The sequence below is a fragment of the Hyperolius riggenbachi genome, chromosome 12 (genome assembly GCF_040937935.1).
Source record: "Hyperolius riggenbachi isolate aHypRig1 chromosome 12, aHypRig1.pri, whole genome shotgun sequence".
Taxonomy (NCBI): Eukaryota; Metazoa; Chordata; class Amphibia; order Anura; family Hyperoliidae; genus Hyperolius; species Hyperolius riggenbachi.
In genome coordinates, this window is record NC_090657.1 from 109,842,229 (window position 1) to 109,868,405 (window position 26,177).

Genomic DNA, 26,177 nt, shown 5'->3' on the forward strand with positions numbered 1-26,177 from the left:
CTAGCGTTTTGAAACTGACTAGAAAAAAGTGCTATACAAATGTAAGGAATATTATTATTATTTTCACAGGCTTTTGGGGATGTGTAAAGACATACAAGCTCCATGCAGACAGTGTCCTGGCCCGGACTTGAACCAGGGACCTTAGCATTGCAATATGAGAGTGCAATCTGCTACATCGCGGTGTCAGGGCCCTCTATTAATCACTGGTGGTCCTGCTTCTCCACAACTGAACTTGGTACTCTGCAAGATGAAAAGGTGTGTGACATTCTTCAAGTAACTCCAAAGATGTCAAGATTTAAAAGATATTACAATCAAGCTGTAGTGTGTGTGGGAATTTAAATATGAGAAAAACACATCAATCGTACAGGAAGGTAAAATGTCAGCAGATAAGAGTAAGCTTCTGCTCAGGATTCCTCCTCCCCTCCTGGCGTTCTCCTTTCACACATAAATCAAAGACTTGCCTCACCTACAACCAGGCCGCTCTCTCTCTCTCTTCCCACTACTTCAAAGATGCTCAAATCTGTGGAAAACCCATCAAATGGTTCTAAGCAGCTCAATGCTCTAGAGACACACTGCTTCTGATCTGCATTACTTAGCTCAAAGTTACTGGGCCGAACGCACACAACACGGCATGAAGCTACTCTTTAGGGTAAAAGCACTCTATTCTTTGCCTTGTGGAAAAAACTAAATGTTACTGAATAAATGCTGTGCACGTCTTACCTGATACACTTCCTAATAACTGAAGTGTGGCTACACAACCACAGTGTTTTGAAGAAAACAAAAGCCATGATCTCAACACCACTTACCGCAAAATGGTTAGGAAACATTCAATACATTCATTTCAATTAGCCAAAATGCTAAAACCACCTGCCTAATATTATGTAGGTGCCTTTTGTGCCACCAAAACCACTCTGGACTCATTAAGGCATGGATGCCGAACTCCAGTCCTCAAGGCCGAGGTCATCACACATTTTTGGCAAAGCTCAAATTAATTGGTGTCTGAATCAGGAAAGGTGGGGTTCATATAGTAGAACACATTTCTGTATTTCCCAGTCCGTCCTAAACACTGATATATACATGGCCCACAAGGACTAGAACATTAAAGAGAACCTGAGATCAAAATAGAGGGTATATTTTTACTTACCTGAGTCTTCCTCCACCCCCATGAGGTCCATGGGCTCCCTCACCATCCTCTCCGTTATCTTTTAATCAGCCCCAGTAATCGGGCCAACCGCACTCTTTTGCGCATGCAACCCCTCGCCTGGTGCGTTCTGCACCTGTGCAGTAGTACTGCGCATACGCAGAATGCTTCCGGGCACGGGAGTGTGTGCATGGCTGCTCAGAAGCCAACAACTGGGCAGATTATAATGGCTGATTACAACATGACAGAGTGGTCGGAGAGGGAGCCCATAGACCTCATGGGGCTGGAGGGAGCCCCAGGTAAGTAGAAATATACCCTTTCTCTTGACCTCACGTACCCTTTAATGCCACAAGACCTCAGAAGGATTTCTGTAGTGTCCAGCACCAGAACTTCTGCCATGAAGGGATACTACTGCTATAAAGGGGTGTAATTGGTCTGTAACCATTTCTAGGTAGGTGTCAAAATAAGCTGAACATAATGTAAAAGAAAATGTGATTTATCAGATAAGTACACTTTCTTACATTGCTCAGTGGTCAAGGTCTGACATTCATGCCCCCCCATAGGCACTTTCAGAAATGAACAGCTGTCACCACAGGCATTCTGGCAGATCTGCAGGGTAGTGGTTTGATATGCAGCAAGTTGTAATGCAGCGTGCTTTCTCACACTTTTCTCTCAGGGCTCGTTTCCATATGTACGCTTTCAGCCGCGCTTATGGAAACGTGATCCCCGGGTCATCAGACATTAGTACATAGATTGCACTGTCTGAGGTTTCCATACATGCACTGAGATTCACCACTGAATCGCAGCACATGGATGCCTGTATTTTGGCCCATTTGCACCCATGATCCCATTCATTATGATAAACGGGATCGCAAGCGCTCCCCCCAGGGAATCACGTGCAATGCAGAGCCGCGTTGCATATGGAAACGAGCCCTCACAGTCAGCATTAAGTTTTTCAACTGGTGGTACAGGAGCTCTACTGTAGGGCTGGACCAGATAGGATAGCCTTCTTTGTCAATGTGCATCAATGAGCCTTAAGTGCCCATGACTCGGTCACTGAAACTCGGTTTCTTCCTTGGAGCAATATTAGTAGGTAACAACCCCTGCATAACACTTTACAAGAGATACTCTAATTCAGACATCTCGCCATCACAATCTGGCTTAGTCAGTGGGCCTACTTATCTGTCTCACCAGCCACCCTCTTATCTGTACCTACCTACTCTGTAATGGGATGGTGCTATATTCCTATGAAGCAGCCTTCCTCTAACTGGCTCCAGAGCTGCCACAAGCCAACCCAATCACTCAGCAATGCATAAGTATAATCTTCCTTCCCACACTAGACTTCACAATCCAAGGGCTGGTTTACACTGAATCAGTTGCTATCAGCTATAATGCAATGGACAACTGATGCGCAGTGCCTGAGAAGGAATTGTTCATCTGTCCTGATGGGGCAGAATACATCTAGCTTCTTCACGACTCACTACTGCTAATCATCACTATGCTGACATCTGCATCATACTGACACATATTTTTCTGGAACAAAAAGTTCACCCTATCTTAACTTAAATGAAAAAAAAAGGCAAGGAAGGTTTCTTCATGACCAAGCCGGCACAATGAATAGCACTATCTGTGATCCCATGTGCTAAATGTGCACCCCGTGACCCAGTTTCATATACGTGACATCAGTACATGAGAGATGAGATTACAGTCGCCTCTGGGGGCAATGGAGAGAAGACACTAGAGGAGGTACGCAGTGGGTAGGTGAGCTGCTTCTACACTTGCCACAGGCCTGGAGATAGGGGGTGGAAAGGGAACGCACATCCCGGGAGGGGGGGGGGGGGAGGTTGTTGGGGTGGTGTGGGCATTAGTGAGGGCGGCCTAGGGTGCATCAATCGTTGGTATATTAAATGCTGTCACCGCCTCGCACTCAATCAAGCCCTTTCGAGCGACATCTTTCCAACATGCAGAAACTGTCATTTTGGCCAGGAAGTCAACTGAAATGATCAATCAGGCAGCCATGCTGCGGCATCGATCTCTGCCAGATTTGATCATTTTAATCAAATCGGCTGGATATTGATGTCACAATTGGAGTAATGTATGGGCACCTTTACACATCTATCTATCAGCTAATCAAACTAATCACATGCTTCTTCAGCGTTCTGGAAAACACAAGAAACAATGATCAGCAGTATCATGTATCCATCCTTTGGAGGCTGAAAAATGATCCACTCCTCTTGTTTCTTCCAAATCTGTAAAGACAATCCTGAAGACCTTGCAAAACATCTGAATACGTCAAGTGCAGACGTCAGTAGTGAGCAGAAGCAACTTTGTTCCCTGTTCTGAGTGGATTGTAACATCTGCAAGGGGTGTAACACTGTAGCCTCGGAATCAATCATAAACTGTGGATTTGAGTGATAAAGTATGAGTAAACCAGTCTGGGATGCAGGGCTGTCCTCTTCTCCATCATTAACACTCAAAACTAGAACACACTTCTGTCACGGTCTATGAGGGGTCTCTGCTCATAACACATGCCAGCTTATTGGTTAAAATGAGTCACTAATCAATAAAAGAGATATCTGAAAACTAAAATACGTCACTAGAGTAGCTCTGTGGTTTATGTGGCTTTGCCACTTATTCACACATACGGTAGGAGATGGGGAGGATTTACAAAGCACCTTTTATGAGTTTGCCTTCCTCATCTGTTTTATCTATAAAAAATACAGTTTTTACCAGCCAGACACCATCAATATATCTACTGCAAAAAGGATGAACATGAATGCAAGAAACACTTTACATTACTAATACCAGTTAGGGCCCTTTTCCACTAGAGCGATTGCGATTGCTGAATCGCAAAATCGCAAATCGCTAGTGATTTTTAAATCGCTAGGGTTGTCACTTTATCATAGAAATCACGAGAAGTATTTTCCACTACAGTGATTCGATTTGGAAATCGCTAATCGCAAATCGCAATCGCTTGCTGGAGCGATTTTTACAATGATAATGCAATGCAAATGAAAATCGCAAATCGCAATCGCATAACAGAATTAATGAAAAATCGCAATCGCAATCACTGGCGTTTGTGATTTGTGATTGCGATTGCTAGTGGAAAAGGGCCCTAAGGTCTGGTTTCCACTAGGAGCCACGTCTGATTCCGCTGCAGCTCCCATTCTGCTGCATAGCCACAGCCCATGCACAGCTATGGTGATTCAGCTGCATGTTACATAAATCTGCAGCAAGCTGTCCAGAATGGCACCGCAGTGCAATCTGGATGGCAAGCCATTGTAGATAGGCAGTATTTCCCCACCCCTCTCGTATGCTGGGAAGAGCTGCTGATGCGGCCATGGAGATAGGCCCTAATACAAATGCACGATCATAAGAATTAAGAAAATGGGAAACTGGTATATGGCTTTAAAAGGAACCCGTGGTAAGAGAAATATGGAGGCTGCCACATTTATTTCCTTTTAAAGATAATCAGTTTCCTGGTTATCCTGCTCACCTTTCTGTTCAGTAGTGTCTGAATGACACACTTGAAACAAGCATGCAACTAATCTTGTCAGACTTGTCTGATCTGTATGCTTGTTCAGGGTCTATGGCTAAAAGTATTAGAGGTAGTGAACCAGCAGGACAGCCAGGCAATGTGCGTTGTTTAAAACTAAATAAATATGTCAGCCTCCATATGTCAACTCAGGTTCCTCTTAAATGTTGAGAGTAAAAGGGATTGATATCTTCTGAGCAGTAAGGCTTGGTTCCTACTTGCGCCAGTTCACGTGCGGACAGCGGGAATGGACAGTGTAGTGTTTGCTCCCCCTATGGTCTGCTGTGGTCCGGCTGGAGTCTGGGGCATATGCGTCACCTAACAGGCTAAATGGGGAGTGCATCTGCTCTTCCGGGATTATCGCGAACTGCAAAGAAGTGCAGTCCGCTTGCCACAATGGATCCATTGGATCTGTTGCAGGCAGACAAGCGTTAACAGCTCCTATATATAAAATAGGATCCGATTACTGACAGTTTTTGAATGAGAACGGAAAAAAAATGTCCATTTTCAGCTCAAGCGGAAACATAGGCACTTTCAAGTCCCTGAGGGGTCTTCCTGTCAATACAGACCAATCAGACTTCCTTTACAGGTTATTAAGGTGCTATGTCCACAGTATTGTGGTGCCTCCACTGTAAAGCTATGTACCCACATTGCGATTTTACCAATGATTTTCCAAATGATTTTTTGAGCATCGCGGTCGTTTCCACAATGTGGGTACAGGCTCACAACCACACAAACGTTGCTTAGCTTCGCAATAACGACCGTCACAGCGCATTCAACTGTTAAGATCCCTGACGACTCCTGCGCAAAGTACCACGATTGCTTGAAGTATCGTTCACTCTCGATGGGTAACATTGCGTGACGTTGTGCATACCCGCTAGCAGGAAGAGGCGTCACTAACGACCGTCGTCAATGGGACGTCGCTGGACCCATTGGGTGGTGAGTACGGAGCTTAAAGACTGAATGCTCAGTCAGGGATTTTCTCAGGGCTGCTAACAAGCAGGCTGAGCAGTGAAGGATGAAACAGAGAGCAGGGGCCATATGCAATTCACTTTTTCACCTGAGTTTTCTCCTAGGAGATATTTTTAAACTTGGCAATAAAATGTCTTTTAAGCCATCAACAAGCAAGAAAATATTCAAAATCATTTTGATAGTACTTTTTCACCTAGTTTTTGGTACTTTTTTATTTGAAAAGTGCTGGAAAGTTATTTTAAATTGAAGATGACAAATTATCTCCTAGGAGAAAAGTCAGGTGAAAAAGTGAATTGCATATGGCCCCAGGGTAGGTGTTTTTTCTAATGTTCCCACTGATATATATGGTAAAATACATCAGGATGCTTTGACTCTGGTTCACTTTACGTCAAGGTCTCTTGTTCAGTCCACATCTGACATCAGAAGACTCACAGGAAAGTTATTCTAAACGTCAGGTTTATGTTAGAACGCTGAGCCGTGACAGATTTCATTTTAAGTGAAACACCTTTTTAAGTTACTTTGTGGTGGCATCAGCAAAATAAAAGAACATGCAGCCCATTTCTAAGATGAGAGTGATATGGGCTTCAGGGGCCCTGATTGAAAAAGGGGTGAAATTCTTACTAAGCACAATGTGGTTATGTATGGGGCAATTATAACTCTGTATTTAAGGAGTAAAGCCACTTATACATAACATACAGTACAGTTTATCATAACAATACAAGTCATTCTGTAACTAAATGCTGATAAACGTTATCGTTCAACTTCAGTAACAGCTGCTATAACTTTTATGGAAAACTTGTTAAAACCATGGCAACAGTATGCAATGTGAAGTTACAATGTAATGCACCCTATTCACTCTGCAGCTTCGCTGCTTTTACTGCAATGACACATTCATTCCACAAGGAAGGGGATTCTCAAATCCATTCGGATGCTGGCAATGCATATGAAGCAACTGAATGTTATCACTCCCATCCTGGCAACCACAAGGTCACTTTCCCAGTGAAGCACATGGGGGGATTCAGAGAGAATATTAGGAAACATCAGAGTAACCAAAGGTATATAAGTGCAAAGCCTTGAAATATACTGAGGTGATTTGATAAGGATTTGTTTCACCTTTCTTTTACACTTTTTAAGCTATCTGAACAGGTGCATTGATTCAGAAATCCTGAAAGTAAATGTGGGAATCTAAAGGTAGCAGTGAATAAAGCATTGCCCATAAAGCGTTTCCCCCAGAACATTTTCTGTATTTTATAGTTGTATTCCTGTAATACACCAAGTCATCCCACTGCCTGACCCAACTCTACTGCTAGTGAATATAGGTAACCCTCCATGCATGCCATGATCTGTGTATTCAGGGAGAGACAAGCTGCTGCCCCTCCATAACTGGCTCATGTAGGTGATGGTGGGATGGGGGAAAGCTGTCTTCCCCATGACATTGCACTGCCATGCAACAAATAGAGTCAGAAAATCCAATCAGACACGTGTTGTCACAAAACTGTGCTCAGGGCTAATTTATAAACATGTACTAATATGTGCTTTAAGAAATAGGAGCAAAGTCAAACTGGGCTTTTATATATACAAAATGATTACTTAAATAATACTACTAAGACCACACTGATCAGCACCTGTAAATAAAGACAGCCCCCCCCCCCCCCCGCCCCACACACACACACACACACACACTTCCAAATGACTTGAGTTACAACATTTCAGATATACAAACAAAGTTGCCTCCATAGACGAAATATTCAATACATATACACAGGGCCGGGCCGAGGCATAGGCTGGAGATGCTCCAGCCTCAGGGCGCAGTGTAGGAGGGGGCGCAGAATTCATTCAGCTGTTATTCCTAATTGTGTTTGAAGCAGAAAGAAATAAGAAAAGGGGATACATGGAACTGACTACAAGCCAGATAACTAGATATTAAGGTGTTGGGGGCCCTGGGGTACCTCTTAGTCTAATAGCAATCAGTGTGTGATGGTTGGGGTGGAGGGATGGAGGGGCACACTTTGGTGTCTCAGCCTTGGGTGCTGGAGGACCTTGTCCCGGCTCTGCATATACAATAAACTTTGAAAATAAATCCAAAACAAACAGGTTATACTTATGTCCAAATCTAGAGTTGTCTGAAAGTAAATCATTTATCACGTTTAATAAAGGACTCAACTTACAAACAAATTCAACTTGAAAACAATCTCCAGGAACGGAGCCTGTTTGTAATTAGGCCTGTATACCATAATGGAGGTGCTCTGCTCAGATGCTGCTTAGCATATGCAATCTGGCCACAAGGGGGAGATTAACAGTAGTCTGCTGAAATTCCTATTCATATTATCTAGAAATCAGATACAATCAAGTAGATCTGCATAGGAATGGACACAACCAAATATTCTCAGAAATGCTAAAACAGCCATCACTTGAGACTTTTTTTCATGATTGTCAATTAACCAACGCATGCCAATTAGTTCAATAACCAGGCATATTAATTACTAAACTGCACTTACTCGAGGAAGCTAGAAAGGCGACCAAAAAGATAAGTAAATATATTTCTGTGCAAACCGAACAGACAGTGAAAAAAATAGAGGTAAAGACACCCTACATTAAATGAGTAGCTCTCACATATACATTTGTTCAAAAATCCTAACTTTATTGTGCACTTGTATGACAACACTTTTCACGGCGTAAGCTGCTTCCTCAGGTCGAGTATGGTGCCTTTAACAACAGTATGCTCAGGACTAACATAAAACCCCCTAATAACAGAATAGACAAAATACTTAAAGGACCTCTTTTGCGAAAATCTTAAAATTTTAAAAACATGTAAACATATACAAAGAAGAAGGTTTCTTCCAGAGTAAAATGAGCCATAAATTACCTTTCTCCTATGTTGCTGTCACTTACAGTAAATTGTAGAAATCTGACATAACCGACAGATTTTGGACTAGCCCATCTTCTCATGGGGGGTTCTCAGGGTTTTCTTTATTTTTAAAAGCACTTAGTGAATGGTAGTTGCCCCATCCAACTGCCAGTAAAGTGTGCAGCGAGCAGGGAGCTGGCCAGCATCTGTGTATAAATATTTTCAGGGAATGTCTTTATAAAGAATAAATGCTATGCTGAGAATCCCCCATGAAGAGATGGACTAACCCAAAACCTTTCGGTAATGTCACATTTCTACTAGTTACTGTAAATGCCAGCAACATAAGAGAGAAGTCATTTATGGCTCATTTTAGATATTAGTAGATATCTCAAACTACACAAAAACTATGTATGTATTTGCGCTTGTATTGCTGGATGTTCAGATCGCACAGAGTCTTTAAATTCTCATGTATATATGTTCCCTAATATGTACAGTGCTAAGGAAGATGTCGGAGCTATATAAATAAATAATAATAATAATATTACACAGTGTTTGCAGATACAGCACGGCTTTGCGTTGCACGTGACTCCCCGGGGGGAGCAGGAATGGGATCACGGGGGCAACTGCCCCAAAATACAGGTAACTACTGAATTGCAGCGCAAGTGTGGAAAACTCAGACCGTGCAGTCTGATGTCCCTGCGATAGCGTTTCCATAAGTGCAGCTGAAAGCACTCATATGGAAACGAGCCCTTAGGCAGCTGAAAAGTTTTAACTTCATTAGCGATAATCTAGAGTCAGGCTCGGGACAGAAATCCGCAGCTCAGAGCGGTAATCCTGTGCCTGAGTGAGTTATATGCAGGAGCTCTCTGTGGTATGTTTTTTTCTTGTTTATAGGGTCTAAAAGCTTGTGAAAAAATGGCACGGCTTTTAGACCCTAAATCTGGAAATAATCATAACACCAAGGAAGTATATTTTAAGCAAGGGAAAAGTAAGCATTGAAACATTCATTACTATAAGTGATAAAACTGAAGGAATACTTTTTATTTGGCACATAACTCTTTTAAACTGTTCCATTCTATGTAAATGCCTGTGCAAGCTCTCAGTGTCACCTAAAATGATTGTGATGCCTGGTACACACCATGCAATTTTACATCAGATAGGCTGAATCGATTTCCAACAGGTCCGATCTGAATTCCCAATCGTTGTTCTTATCGATTTTCCTATCACTTCTATACAAAATCGATGAGAAAAACAATCGGATATCAGATCAGACCTGTCGAAAATAAATGATTCAATCCGTCTATCTGACAGGAAATTGGATAGTGTGTACCAGGCATTAGAGCTAAGGTGGTCATACATCAGGCGACTTGGAGGCCAATCGACCATCCGATAATTAGATGAAAATCGGTGCCAAGAGCATCCCCAATCGATGATGTGACCAATTTTGGGCCATAATTGGCTGCATATATTGCTCTGCTACAAGATGTAGGGCTGACATGCTAGATCGGGTGCGCGGCAGTAATGGTGTGCAATATTGGGACGAGTGTAAAATGTGCCCCCTGGTGCAGAATATTTTACCTGCCGCTGGCTCCGTGCATACATGTGCCCCACGTGGTTGCCGGCATGTACATGGGCGCAGGTGTGACATTACACACACGTCCACGCTACGCTGGCAACCACAATAGGCGTGTGTATGTGGACGGAGCACAGAGCTAGCGGCGGACACCGACAGGTAACGTATACTGCACAGGGCACTGGAGGACACATTTTACATCTTTGAGGACAGTGCTGGGGGCGGTGAGGAGGCACATGCAGTGTCACAAGGCCGGTTCCTCAGAGATTTCATGCTGAAATTGATGGTGAATCGGTCTGCGGTGTATGGTATGGAAAACATCCAGTAGGTGTGAAGTGTCTGGCACTATAGTTTATTCATAGCAAAAAGGAACAAAAATCTTGATGCAGTTGGAACATTTTGTGCAATTGGAGGCTGACATAACATCAAAACTGTCATCACAGAAATAAATTGTCATATGAGTGTTCAAAGCTGTCCCTGGGTGTTGGGAGGTTGCAGGTGTGGGCGCCAAATGGTGCACGGCCTTACGACCGTTTCACAGGGCTAAATGCCAAGCTTCATCTGAGGTGTGAAGTGCACGAAGTGTCTGGACAACAGCGGGGTTAAATGCAGGGCTGTGGAGTCAGTACAAAAAAACACAGACTCCGACTCCTCGGTTTAGGATTCCACCGACTCCGACTCCTCTAATTTGCATATTACAACCTTGTTGATTGAAAGTATGTAACATGAAATTAGTCTCTAAGCTGCCAACGCTTAGGAATTTTAAAAGACAACTGAAGTGAGAAGGATATGGAGACTGCCATATTTACTCCCTTTAGTCATAAACTAAAACTAGTCCTTGGTAAGAGTACATGAAAAAGGTACAGCCTGAAACAAAGAACATCTATCAGGTCCTAGGCAATGTAACTGTGGGTACATGTAAGAGTGATGTGCAGGTGCTCTGCAGGGGAACGAGGAGATTCTTCCTCTATTACACATTCTTCATGCACAATCTGAATCAGGTTTATGGGTGATAGACAACACCTTTGTGTTCAATGTGCTCAACATTCTCAGTGTATTCCCTGCAGCTCTGTGGGGAGTGCATATGTAGAGTATAGTACTACTGTGTTACAAAGTATACCTGAGACAGATGAAATTAAAGTTTTATACATACCTGGGGCTTCCTTCAGCCCCCTTCAGGCTAATCAGTCCCTCGCTGTCCTCCTCCACCACCTGGATCTTCTGCTATGAGTCCAGGTACTTGAGCCAGTCTGGCATAGTGCGCATGTATTTAGTTTTGGGTGACAGTTTAAGGAATAATCGCTGTACAGACACATTACAGTGTTTTCTAAGCTAACTGAAAAACTGTTGAAATAATATTGGGCTATTGGTTTTAAAGAAAACCAGAGACGACAGAAAAAAAGATGTTATACATACCTGGGGCTTCCTCCAGCCCTATCAGCCTGGATAGCTCCCACGCCACCGTCCTCTGCTGCCTCTATCAACCGGAACCGGGTCCCATCATTTCGGCCAGTCAACCCAAGCGCAGTGTGCTCCCTCCGTACTGCGCAGGCGCATGCATAAAGATATGGAGGGAGTCCCTGCGCTTGCGTACAATTGGCTGCGTCTGCCGAAAGTGACGGGACCCGGTACCGGCGATAGAGGCAGCGGAGGACGGCAGCGTGGGAGCGATCTAGGCTTATGGGGCTGGAGGAAGCCCCAGGTATGTATAACATCTTTTTTCATTTTTTTAAAGACCGTTCGTCTCTGGTTCCCTTTAAGTCTGGCCACAGTGAAAGCTGTCCCATTACTGCAATTGAACTTACTCAGTAAGGTAGGAATGCCTCTCCTGAGTCCTGTCTAATTCATTTTGCATCTGAGTGCTGGAACATATCTTTACTTCTCCCTAGAGACTAGAGAAAATTAATTGTAATAACTGATGCCATTTGGGGGATTTCTCCACTCCTGTATGAAAATGGATGTTCCTTAATAGAAATATTCAGGCAAAAACAGCATAACCTTCATATCTCAGGCTAGCCACCTTCAATGCAATAACTCTTCTGGTTTCTAAGAGGGTGCTACGATGATTCTGGTGGCGATAAGGACTCTACACCTGGTTTAGCAGTCATCCATTCTGTTTACTATAATTTGGAGGTTTTGAAGCACAAGTTGTGATTTGCAAAGCAAAAACATTTACGCTTTATACAAACTTACTGCATTATTCATTTTTATACTACCTGGCTTGCCGGGTTTGCAATACTCTCCTCTTGTGTCACTGACAAATGCTGCTTAGTTAGAGCAAACAGCAATCGGTTGGCTGTCACAAAAACAGTCCAAACAAGTAAACTAATTTAACAATCCAGAGTGTGCAGAAAAAAGCCATAACAAACTATTATCTACAGAACAAAAGGATGTCCTTAACAGATGCCGCACCACACCGGATTAGGTACTAGAAAATCATCATTTATTTAACATTATAGAGATTAAAAACAGTAAAAAACAGAGGGGTGGAGGGGCACCAATGTCATAAATAAGTTGCCAATAAGCCAAATCAATAAGCGGGTGCTCAAATTGCATATATAAAGTGTTCTGTGCAACGTAAACAATATCATATCACATGATGTCAGTATTAATGACTATTAAAACAAATGGTTAAATCAGTGCAACCCTATAAAATGTATATAAATTTGCACAAACCTATGCAGTCCACAAAGAAGTTTGAAGAGAAAGTGAAATCAAAAGAGCAAGGTGAGCAATGGAGCATATTGGAAAACCATAGGTAAAACCTTAATAGTAACAGTAAACAAACCATCCGAAGGTGAAGTGTAACAGTCAAAAGCAAAAACTTACCCAAGAGAGTGCCGCTAAGTTCCTGCCACCACTTGTGGCGGGGACGGGGACTTAGCGGCACTCTCTTAGGTAAGGTCCTCTCCTTGCACTGCTTTTGACTGTTGCACTTCACCTGGTGGTTTGTTTACTGTCCCTCACGTTACTACTATGTTTTTTCCAATGGTTTTCCTATATGCTCCATTGCTCACCTTGCTCTTTGCCTGCCGCCACCAACGATCGTACCGCTCTGCACCCGCCACAGGCCCCTCTCTCTGCCGTCTCTATGACTCACATTGGCTAACACTGATAAACAAGGTCAGGAGCCAATGAAAGTGGCTCCTGACTCGCGCACAGAGCTCTGCCGTCATAGCAACGGCAGAGAGGGGCCTGCGGCAATGGGAGAAAGGCGTGAATTTATTTCCTTCTAAACAATACCAGTTGCCTGGCGATCTATTTGACTGCAGTAGTGTCTGAATAAAACAAGCATGCAGCTAATCCTGTCAGATCTGACAATGTCAGAAACACCTGATCTGCTGCTTCTTCAGGATCTACGGCTAAAAGTATTATGCCTAGTACACACAATAAGATTTTCAGGTAGATTTTCTGCCAGATTGATTATGTTTAACGTGTCCGATCTGATTTCAATAGATGTTCCTTAGAAGTGAACGGAATATTGATAGAAATCAGATCGGACATGCTGAAAAAAATAATCGATATGTTTAAATATTATTGGGAGTGAGCCCAAAAATAAAAAAAAGGGAGGAGACTCTCAGTATACAGCAAATATAGGGAGATCCACACTTGAGCACACCACCATGCTCAAAGTAATATCGGGTTTCTGTATAGGAGTGATGAAACCGCAAAGCAGTATTTTGATTCCAATGTTCAATATCACACTTTATTGTATCCCCAAAGATTTTCAAAAGGTAAAAAAACTTTTGTATTTGTCAATAAAAATTCTTCCTAGTATAAATGTAGAAGATCATTCTATTTTGACAGATAGTAGACACTAAGGGCTCGATTCACAAACCCGTGCTAACTGTTAGCATGGGCGTGATAAACAGTTAGCACGTGAAGTTTGCATGGAAAAGTCTGCGTTATCGCGCGCAAATGTCCGCGATCGCAGCACTTTGCGCGCGCAAAAAGTCCGTCAGCGGCACTTCACGTGCTAACTGTTTAGCACGCCCATGCTAACAGCACAGGTTTGTGAATCAAGCCCTATGTGCTTTGTTTAATCAAACACTACAATTCAGGCCGTACATTTCAGGCAACGGCACTAGTCCAATTCGGGTTGATAACCCTTCATCAGGCCTTTACAAAGCAAAAAGCATATCTTCACATATAGGGCTCTATTCACAAAACGTCTCATACATGACTTATTTATCACCCAAGTGATACAAATAACCTTTCAGCACATCTACAAGCAAAATACAGTAATCACTCAAAGTAAGTTGCTCCTGATTACTGTAACTTTATTTCAATATAACTTTTCTTACCCAAATTATATTGTATTTTTGCTCTTTGGGAGTTTAAAATGTAACATTTATAAGGTAAAAACAGAGGAAAACAGGTGAAAAGGCTTTGTGAATCATGACCATAATCTAGGAGTAAAAATATATTGGGGCATCTGCTCCAACCAGACACAACCCGGGACCTGACTAATGGCTGGCAAGGCAAGGATCAGCTGCAAACACAGTGTTTGGTTGCTATAGCGATTTCCCAACCTCTTTCCTCATTTCACAATTGTTTGTAATCCTCTCCAGATCACTGCATGCACAGGTGTTCCCAATGTCAGCAGCCTCCACTTCAGCAAGCTGCCATGTTGTGGTTTTTGCAAAAGACAGGTGCATGGGGGAGGGAAGTACGGATGTGGAAATGTGAGGGCAACGCTGTGGTTCCAGGGATATAGTGGGGGACTGTGGGAGGAGGAGAAGCTCAGCTTCATCGTGGCTGGAGAGGTCATATAACCCCTAAAGCTGAAAACCCCTTCAGAGGCGCAAATGGGAGGGGAAAGTACGCTGGCAGGATAGTTGGGGGCAGTTCAAAAATAATTATTCTTGGGGATGGTATTTAATTTCCTTTTCGATTGCAAGGAGAACTCTTTCAAGGAAACCAGAGACCACATAACATAAAAAGTTTTATACATACCTGGGGCTTCCGCCAGGCCCCATCCGCACAGATCGCTCCCATGCCACCGTCCTCAGTCTTCTTCAGCTCCGGTACCGGGTCCCGTAACTTCAGCCAGTCGCGGCCAGTCTGCGCAAGAGAAGTGAGCTCTCTACGTATTGATACGTAGAGAGCGCACTTCTCTTGCATCAGACTGGCCGAAGTTACAGGACCTGGTACTGGAGCTGGAGAAGGTTGAGGACGGCAGCATGGGAGCGATCTGTGCGGATGGGGCTGGAGGAAGCCCCAGGTATGTATAAAACTTTTATATTTTGTGGTCTCTGGTACACTTTAAATCAATCATGAAGCAACCATAAAAACCTCAAAACACTTAGATACTCACCTCAGGAGAGGAAAGGCTCTGGATCCCATGAAGCCTTATTTGTCCTCTCTGTCTCCTCATTCCCCTGCTGTCCCCCTGTTCAATATTTGGGACTCATTGGAAGACTTCAGAAGCACTAGTGTCCCCGAGTGCTTCCACAGATGGATGCATCCAGACTAAACTCGCATGTGCTCAGTATGAATCTGCTTGTCTTTAGCTGAAGACCTATTCAACCTTTTAACTGAATAATTTAAGCAGAGGGGACAACGGTGGAATGAAGGCACAGAGAGAGGACCAGGAAGGCTCTATGGGATCCAGTGCCTTCTTCTCTCCTTAGATGAATATCTACCATAAGTTTGTTTTCTTTTTTTGTTATAAAATTTGAATCTGTCAGATTCCTCCCTCCACAGCAGCTGAGAACAACTTTTTCTAATGGAAGGGTGGAGAGGTTTTAGTGCTGGATGGATCTGCATGTGTTGATTACTAGGTTACTGTGTTGACTATTGTGTTGCCTGGAATGGGCCTTGCCTGAGCGGCTTATATTCCAGCCACAAGCTGAAAACTAGATTTCATTGTTTTACTTCCAAGCAATTCATCCAAAAATAAAAAAAACAATAAAAAGTAGATGTAGATAAACTGATATTCACATTTATATTTTTACTACTGAACGAGTTTAGTCTGGAAATGTCATCTACTCTAAACCAAAGTACATAAGCATCAAACACTACTGTGCATGTGTTACAGCATAACTGAAGGAAAGCTCCCACCCCAAAATATTGGATGCATACGTCAGTAGGTGGAAGCCTGTGGATAGTCCATGAATAGCCACAGGCATACATTTCATAAAGGCGCCCCTTCAAAAGGTATTCAATTCAATTCACTTTATTGTCATTGTGTAACACAACGAAATTACTTTTCATGACAACCCCACGGTGTATATAGGGAACATAGTGATAGTAACAAGGAAGAGAGGAAATTATACAAGTATGTCAGGTATTACAGATGTTTAAACAATTTGTACACAGTGTTAATTATTTCAGAGAGGATTCAGAATTCATCAAGTTTATGGCGGATGGGAAAAAGCTGTTTTTCAGTCTGTTTGTGTGTGTGCGGACTGATCTAAAACGTTTACCTGATGGAAGGAGCTCAAACAAGGCATTTTCAGGGTGAGTGTTGTCCTTGATAATGTTTTTGGCCCTTCTAACGCTGCGAGTATTATACAAAAGTTCCAGTGATGGTAGTTCAGTGCCAATAATTGCTTCTGCTGTTTTAACAACTCGCTGCAGGGCTTCTCTAGTAGCCTTCGTGCAGCTGTTGTACCAGGCCGTCAAGCAATTGGTCAGAACGCTTTCTATAGTGCATATGTAGAAATTAACCAGCAGCTTCTGTGGGAGGTTAGCGCTCCTTAGTTTTCTCAGAAAGTAGAGGCGTTGTTGTGCTTTGCCAGTTAGAGCTAAAGCATCGTCAGCCCAGGACAGGTTCTCTGCGATGGTGACTCCCAAAAATTTGAAGCTGTAAACTCTCTCCACAGCCTCTGCATTGATCATTAGCGGTAGGTGAGTGGTCTTTTTGGTGGTCCTAAAGTCCAGAATAATTTCTTTGGTCTTCTTTGTATTTAGGAAATAGTTAATCTATCGATATTTTACTACTTCATTCTTATCCTCTATAATAATCTCCCTGTGTCCCTGTTGTCCCTGTGTAGCTGGGTCCGTTCTTTTTGCTACTTAGCATGTGCACAGCATGGACCCAGCCTCAGAGATACAGGAGGACAGGGCCAGTGAGCTGGTGAGCATGTGAGCGGGCGACCAGGTCACACGTGTGCGGCGCGTGCGCAGTAACATGCGACGGGGCGGCGAGAAACACAGACCTAGAGGCCATTTTTAAACGGGCTTGGGTCTGCTAGTAGTAAAATATTAGTAATAGTTACCTACTAACACAGAACTCACCTGGAGGTAACCAACCAACCAACCCCGTCACTGCCACATAACGCCAGTCCTGCACTCCCTTCACATTCCTGCACTTCCCTTGACATTTAAATCACTAAATAATCTGGGCCCTGGATACATGAAAGAAATGTTGCAGCTGCGTAGCAATCCCCACAATCTCAGATCCACAGGTTCTAATAATCTAGTCATACCCAGAGTCCACTTGGAAACTTTTGGTCCCAGAGCCTTCTGTCATGCTGCTCCTGCGTTTTGGAACTCCTTACCCCAACAGATCAGGACAGCTTCATCTCTGGACGTGTTTAAATCCAGACTTAAAACCCACCTGTTTAGTTTGGCATTTGCAGAAATATAATTTTTGTTGTGTGAATACGTCATCCTACCAACTACTGAATCTGAGAGAGCCTAAGCGCTTTAAGTGCTATGGGAGAAAAGCGCTATAAAAATGTTATTGTATTGTATTTTATTGGTGCCTAACCTTAGCTTCCCCCACTGTGATTCCTAACCTTAACCCCCTCCCAGGTAGGCATCTAACCTTAATCCCAGCCCCCCAAATCCTCCAGTGGGTTCTTAACCTGGCAATTAAATTATGTTTTAAGAATTAACAATTGGAATGTTTTTGTACAAATCTTTTGGCCACTGCATAAACACCTTGAAGTTCTGGTCAACATGGCTCAACTGGGAATACTGTGGCCCTTATTCAATTAACTTTTTCTCCTGAGTTTTCTCCTAGGGATAATTTCACACATTATCAATAAGATGCCTTTTAACCACTTGAGGACCTAGGGCTTTCTACCCCTTAAGGACCGGCCACTTTTTTTCCATTCAGACCACTGCAGCTTTCACGGTTTATTGCTCGCTCATACAACCTACCACCTAAATGAATTTTGGCTCCTTTTCTTGTCACTAATAAAGCTTTCTTTTGGTGCTATTTGATTGCTCCTGCAATTTTTACTTTTTATTATATTCATCAATAAAAATGATTTTTTTAACTTTCTGTGCTGACATTTTTCAAATAAAGTAAAATTTCTGTATACATGCAGCGCGAAAAATGTGGACAAACATGTTTTGGATAAAAAAAAACCCCATTCAGTGTATATTTATTGGTTTGGGTAAAAGTTATAGCGTTTACAAACTATGGTGCAAAAAGTGAATTTTCCCATTTTCAAGCATCTATGACTTTTCTGACCCCCTGTCATGTTTCATGAGGGGCTAGAATTCCAGGATAGTATAAATACCCCCCAAATGACCCCATTTTGGAAAGAAGACATCCCAAAGTATTCACTGAGAGGAATAGTGAGTTCATAGAAGATATTATTTTTGTCACAAGTAAGCGGAAAATGACACTTTGTGACAAAAAAAAAAAAAAAAAAAGTTTCCATTTCTTCTAACTTGCGACAAAAAAAAATGAAATCTGCCACGGACTCACCATGCCCCTCTCTGAATACCTTGAAGGGTCTACTTTCCAAAATGGGGTCATTTGTGGGGTGTGTTTACTGTCCTGACATTTTGGGGGTGCTAAATTGTAAGCACCCCTGTAAAGCCTAAAGGTGCTCATTGGACTTTGGACCCCTTAGCGCAGTTAGGTTGCAAAAAAGTGCCACACATGTGGTATTGCCGTACTCAGGAGAAGTAGTATAATGTGTTTTGGGGTGTATTTTTAAACATACCCATGCTGGGTGGGAGAAATATCTCTGTAAATGACAATTTGTTCATTTTTTTTACACACAATTATCCATTTACAGAGATCTTTCTCCCACTCAGCATGGGTATGTGTAAAAATACACCCCAAAACACATTGTACTACTTCTCCCGAGTACGGCGATACCACATGTGTGGCACTTTTTTGCACCCTAACTGCGCTAAAGGGCCCAAAGTCCAATGAGGACCTTTAGGATTTCACAGGTCATTTTGAGAAATTTTGTTTCAAGACTACTCCTCACGGTTTAGGGCCCCTAAAATGCCAGGACAGTATAGGAACCCCACAAATGACCCCATTTTAGAAAGAAGACACCCCAAGGTATTCGGTTAGTAGTACGGTGAGTTCATAGAAGATTTTATTTTTTGTCACAAGTTAGTGGAAAATGACACTTTGTGAAAAAAACCAATAAAAATCAATTTCCGCTAACTTGTGACAGAAAATAAAATCTTCTATGAACTCACCGTACTACTAACAGAATACCTTGGGGTGTCTTCTTTCTAAAATTGAGTCATTTGTGGGGTTCCTATACTGTCCTGGCATTTTAGGGGCCCTAAACCGTGAGGAGTAGTCTTGAAACAAAATTTCTCAAAATGACCTGTGAAATCCTAAAGGTACTCATTGGACTTTGGGCCCCTTAGCGCAGTTAGGGTGCAAAAAAGTGCCACACATGTGGTATCGCCGTACTCGGGAGAAGTAGTACAATGTGTTTTGGGGTGTATTTTTACACATACCCATGCTGGGTGGGAGAAATAACTCTGTAAATGGACAATTGTGTGTAAAAAAAATCAAAAGATTGTCATTTACAGAGGTATTTCTCCCACCCAGCATGGGTATGTGTAAAAATACACCCCAAAACACATTATACTACATCTCCCGAGTACGGCGATACCACATGATTGGCACTTTTTTGCAGCCTAACTGCGCTAAGGGGCCCAAAGTCCAATGAGTACCTTTAGGATTTCACAGGTCATTTTTGTTTGAAGACTACTCCTCACGGTTTAGGGCCCCTAAAATGCCAGGGCAGTATAGGAACCCCACTAATGACCCCATTTTAGAAAGAAGACACCCCAAGGTATTCCGTTAGGAGTATGGTGAGTTCATAGAAGTTTTTATTTTTTTGTCACAAGTAAGCGGAAATTGATTTTAATTGTTTTTTTTTCACAAAGTGTCATTTTCCGCTAACTTGTGACAAAAAATAAAATCTTCTATGAACTCACCATACTCCTAACGGAATACGTTTGGGTGTCTTCTTTATAGAATGGGGTCATTTGTGGGGTTCCTATACTGCCCTGGCATTTTAGGGGCCCTAAAGCGTGAGGAGTAGTCTTGAAACAAAAATGACCTGTGAAATCCTAAAGGTACTCATTGGACTTTGGGCCCCTTAGCGCAGTTAGGCTGCAAAAAAGTGCCAATCATGTGGTATCGCCGTACTCGGGAGATGTAGTATAATGTGTTTTGGGGTGTATTTTTACACATACCCATGCTGGGTGGGAGAAATACCTCTGTAAATGACAATTGTTTGATTTTTTTTACACACAATTGTCCATTTACAGAGAGATTTCTCCCACCCAGCATGGGTATGTGTAAAAATACACCCCAAAACACATTATACTACTTCTCCTGAGTACGGCGATATCACATGTGTGACACTTTTTTGCAGCCTAGGTGCGCTAAGGGGCCCAACGTCCTAATCACAGGTCATTTTGAGGCATTTGTTTTCTAGACTACTCCTCACGGTTTAGGGCCCCTAAAATGCCAGGGCAGTATAGGAACCCCACAAGTGACCCCATTTTAGAAAGAAGACACCCCAAGGTATTCCGTTAGGTGTATGGCGAGTTCATAGAAGATTTTATTTTTTGTCACAAGTTAGTGAAAAATGACACTTTGTGAAAAAAAAATAAAAATCAATTTCCGCTAACTTTTGACAAAAAATAAAATCTTCTATGAACTCGTCATACACCTAACAGAATACATTGGGGTGTCTTTTTTCTAAAATGGGGTCCGTTTCTGGGGTTCCTATACCGCCCTGGCATTTTACGGGCCCAAAACCGTGAGTAGTCTGGAAACCAAATGTCTCAAAATGACTGTTCAGGGGTATAAGCATCTGCAAATTTTGATGACAGGTGGTCTATGAGGGGGCGAATTTTGTTGAACCAGTCATATGCAGGGTGGCCTTTTAGATGACAGGTTGTATTGGGCCTGATCTGATGGATAGGAGTGCTAGGGGGGTGACAGAAGGTGATTGATGGGTGTCTCAAGGGGTGGTTAGAGGGGAAAATAGATGCAATAAATGCACTGGGGAGGTGATCGGAAGGGGGTCTGAGGGGGATCTGAGGGTTTGGCCGAGTGATCAGGAGCCCACACGGGGCAAATTAGGGCCTGATCTGATGGGTAGGTGTACTAGGGGGTGACAGGAGGTGATTGATGGGTGTCTCAAGGTGTGATTAGAGGGGGGAATAGATGCAAGCAATGCACTGGCGAGGTGATCAGGGCTGGGGCCTGAGGGCATTCTGAGGGTGTGGGCGGGTGATTGAGTGCCCTAGGGGCAGATAGGGGTCTAATCTGATAGGTAGCAGTGACAGGGGGTGATTGATGGGTAATTAGTGAGTGTTTAGGGTAGAGAACAGATATAAACACTGCCCTTGCGAGGTGATCTGACGTCGGATCTGCGGGCGAACTATTGGTGTGGGTGGGTGATCAGATTGCCCGCAAGGGGCAGGTTAGGGGTTGATTGATGAGTGGCAGTGACAGGGGGTGATTGATGGGTGGCAGTGCCAGGGGGTGATTGATGGGTGGCAGTGACAGGGGGTGATTGATGGGTGATTGACAGGTGATTGACAGGTGATCAGTGGGTTATTACAGGGAAGAACAGATGTAACTAATGCACTGGCGAATTGATAAGGGGGGGTCTGAGGGCAATCTGAGCGTGTAGGCGGGTGATTGGGTGCCCGCAAGGGGCAGATTAGGGTCTGATCTGATGGGTAACAGTGACAGGTGGTGATAGGGGGTGATTGATGGGTAATTAGTGGGTGTTTAGAGGAGACAATAGATGTAAACACTGCGCTTGGGTGGTGATCTGATGTCGGATCTGCGGGCGATCTATTGGTGTGGGTGGGTGATCAGATTGCCCGCAAGGGGCAGGTTAGGGGCTGATTGATGAGTGGCAGTGACAGGGGGTGATTGATGGGTGGCAGTGACAGGCGGTGATTGATGGGTGATTGACAGGTGATCAGTGGGTTATTACAGGGAAGGACAGATGTAAATAATGCCCTTGCGAATTGATAAGGGGGGGGTCTGAGGGCAATCTGAGCGTGTAGGCGGGTGATTGGGTGCCCGCAAGGGGCAGATTAGGGTCTGATCTGATGGGTAACAGTGACAGGTGGTGATAGGGGGTGATTGATGGGTAATTAGTGGGTGTTTAGAGGAGAGAATAGATGTAAACACTGCGTTTGGGTGGTGATCTGATGTCGGATCTGCGGGCGATCTATTGGTGTGGGTGGGTGATCAGATTGCCCGCAAGGGGCAGGTTAGGGGCTGATTGATGGGTGGCAGTGACAGGGGGTGATTGATGGGTGGCAGTGACAGGGGGTGATTGATGGGTGATTGACAGGTGATCAGTGGGTTATTACAGGGAAGAACAGATGTAAATATTGCACTGGCGAATTGATAAGGGGGGTCTGAGGGCAATCTGAGCGTGTAGGCGGGTGATTGGGTGCCCGCAAGGGGCAGATTAGGGTCTGATCTGATGGGTAACAGTGACAGGTGGTGATAGGGGGTGATTGATGGGTGATTGATGGGTAATTAGTGGGTGTTTAGAGGATAGAATAGATGTAAACACTGCGTTTGGGTGGTGATCTGATGTCGGATCTGCAGGCGATCTATTGGTGTGGGTGGGTGATCAGATTTTCCGCAAGGGGCAGGTTAGGGGCTGATTGATGGGTGGCAGTGACAGGGGGTGATTGATGGGTGATTGACAGGTGATTGACAGGTGATCAGGGGGGATAGATGCATACAGTACACGGGGGGGGGGGTCTGGGGGGGGATCTGGGGAGAATCTGAGGGGTGGGGGGGGGTGATCAGGAGGGGGCAGTGGGCAGGGGGGGAGATAAAAAAAATAGCGTTGACAGATTGGGGGGTGATTGGGTGCAAACAGGGGTCTGGGGGGTGGGCAGGGGGGGGTCTGAGGGGTGCTGTGGGCGATCTGGGGCGGGGGGGGCAGGAAATCAGTGTGCTTGGTGCAGACTAGGGTGGCTGCAGCCTGCCCTGGTGGTCCCTCGGACATTGGGACCACCAGGGCAGGAGGCAGCCTGTATAATACACTTTGTAAACATTACAAAGTGTATTATACACTTTGTATGCGGCGATCGCGGGGTTAACGTCCCGCCGGCGCTTCCGTATAGCCGGCGGGATGTTGCGGCGGGCGAGCGGTGACAGGCGCCGGCGGAGGATCGCGTCACTGTGGACCGCCGCCTCTGTGGGTGAGCCGGTCCTTAAGGGCTCCACTTCCCGGCCGCCCCTGTGCGTTAGGCGGTCGGGAAGTGGTTAAGACACCAGAAAGAAAGAAAATACTGTACTCAGAATAATTTCAGAATCAGAAAGAATTTTGATAGTACCGCATTTTTCCGCATATAAGATGAAGAATCTGGAGCGGACTAAGACACACCTCGGTTTAGAGGTAAAAAATCAGGGAGAAAAATAATATACTAAACCTGGTGCATCCATGGTCCAGGAGCGTCTTGTAGATGTCCTCCAATAATTGTGTCCCCCTTGCACCTCACGTGTCATCCTGTGTCCCCACGTGTCCCTTTTGTCCCCCGTGTGTGCTCCTCTGCCCCTCGTGTGTCAACCTTCACTCCCCCCTTGTGTCCTCCTCTGCTCCCCGTGTACAAGTATAAGCAGGAGCAACACAGCTCACCTCATCCATGGCGCCAGCTGCGATCAGAGGCCTCTCCTCTCTCTCACTGTTCCCCTAGTGCCAGATCCTGCTGATCGCGTCAACAGCAGAAGCTGACACTAGGGGCACAATGAGAGAGAGGAGAGGTCTCTGATCACTGCTGGAGCCGTGGATGAGGTGAGCCATGTTGCTGCTACTTATCCTTGTACACGGGGAGTGGAAGAGGACTCACGGGGGGCAGAGGAGGGGGACAAGGGGAGAATACAGGCAGTCTCTGACATCACGGGGGGTCAGCAGTTCGTATCAGTGGGCATTTGTAAGTCGGCGACTCCCTGTATTTGGCATATAAGACGCAGGGACTTTTTCTACTCATTTGTGGGGGAGAAAAAGTGTGTCTTATATGCCAAAAAAAATTTACTTTTTCGCCTACCTACTTTTTCAGTTTTATAGTGCTAAAAAGTTATTGTAAACATAAGTTGAAAAATCATCTCCAAGGAGAAAACTTAGGAGAAAAAGTAAATTAAATAGGGGCCTGTGAGATTAAAATGTAATTTCGAAAAAAAAGTCCTTCTTACCACGTTCTACTTCCTCTTTGCAGTGAGGAACAAGATGTAGAAATATATGTGAATTGTTCTTCATTTATTTTTAGGTAAAGCAAGAAAAAGGTACTTTTCACCCAAAACAATAATGTGATTTAGTGACACACGTGTCTTCATAATTTATGTAAGGTGTAATATTAAATGATGGATACAAATTAACAGACCTAGCACTGCGGTGCGCAATGATGGAGGTGGCAGATGACAGGAGCCATTGAAAAAAAATAAGGCCTGCAGTGTCAATGTGTGCGTTTGATTTAGGTTGATGGAGTGCCAAGCAAAAGCTTAGCTGAAAACATTTTATTTGGCCTGGAGGAGCAGTAGGTGTACATCGGGACCATGGCTTCATGTGGTAGAACCAAGAAGAAGGTAATACTTGATGCCTTAAACAACCTTTAGACTAGATTGCTCAGACCATGTAAACATCAATTTTGCGCTAATTGTTTATAGAGTACATTACAATTTTCTATTGTATTTAACGAACACTGATCAAAAGCTATCAGAAAGTGACCGCTTATGGTTCAAGTTTCCATATTTAACATGTAGGATTATAAGAAAATGTACAAAATCGAGATCGCAGCTAGGAGACCTTTAGACGGCGAAGCCGCCGTCTATTTAGTACGTACAGCGCTGCGATCTAAGGCAGCACTGTACAGGGGACGGCCGTGTTACTCGGCTGTCCCCTCCAGAGGGACTGAAGCCTATCACAGCCGATCAGGCTGATTGGCTGGCGGGGGGAGGAGGGGGAACAAAATAGTAAAAAATATTACAAAAATAAACACCTAAATATTTATTACAAAAAAAAAAACATTGGGGGAGTGATCAGATCCCACCAACAGAGAGCTCTGTCGGTGGGGAGAAAAAAAGGGGGGGGGGGGAGGGAGAGGAATCACTTGTGTGCTGTGTTGTGCGGCCCTGCAGCAAGCCCTTAAAGCTGCAGTGGCCATTTTTGTGAAAAATGGCCTGGTTTTAGGGGGGGGGGGGGGGGGGTAAAGCCTGCGGTCCTAAATAGGTTAAAAGGAAAAATATGGCAGCCTCCATATCCCGCTCACCACAGTTGTCTTTTAAGTGATCAACTGTTGTTTCCCATGATGTATCACAACTGAATATGCAAATAATCTCTTTATTCTCTAAATATAAACTGTACAGGTTTGTTATATAAAACAACCTTTCATGATCATTGCAGGTGACAGTTCCCCAGCATACCCTATTCAGATATGCTTGATGGGCAGTCCATTTTATGGTGGTTGCTCCTTTCCCCATTGTTAACCTACTCCCTAAGGTTTAGGGCCTCCCGTTCAAAGGTCAGCGTACGGAACTATCATTGCTTCCATCTAGCTACGCATGAACAACATTCCCCCGCCCCTTCAATACCTTCTATGTTTATCATTTAACCTCTGACACTGTAAGTTTATCTGGACAGGGCCCTCTTTCCTACTGTACCCTGGAGTGTCATTTTTGCCTTTTTATGTATACACAATGCACTGTACTGCCACTGTACTATATTAGCTTTGTTTGCCCATGTAACAGATCGGTACAATGAGTCTATACAGTGTCATGGAAAATGTCGGTGCTATAATAAATCAATGATATTGATAAATAAAAGATATTTGTAGACCTTCTTCAAGCGTTTTAAAATATTTTATACAATTAAAAAATACACAAAAAAAATGATCG

General features: G+C 43.8%; 1 protein-coding gene and 1 long non-coding RNA gene across 2 annotated transcripts in view; one reads left to right on the top strand and one right to left on the bottom strand.

Annotated features, from left to right (window-relative positions):
- RARA (retinoic acid receptor alpha) overlaps positions 1 to 26,177 on the bottom strand; it is a 217,856-nt gene that overhangs the window by 154,012 nt on the left and 37,667 nt on the right. The gene's annotated exons all lie outside the window — the stretch shown is intronic.
- Positions 1 to 26,177, top strand: part of LOC137541279 (uncharacterized) — a 44,172-nt gene that overhangs the window by 17,842 nt on the left and 153 nt on the right. The window contains exon 2 of the long non-coding RNA XR_011025118.1: positions 70 to 255. This is a non-coding gene — a long non-coding RNA (uncharacterized lncRNA). The remainder of the gene's footprint in view (positions 1 to 69; positions 256 to 26,177) is intronic.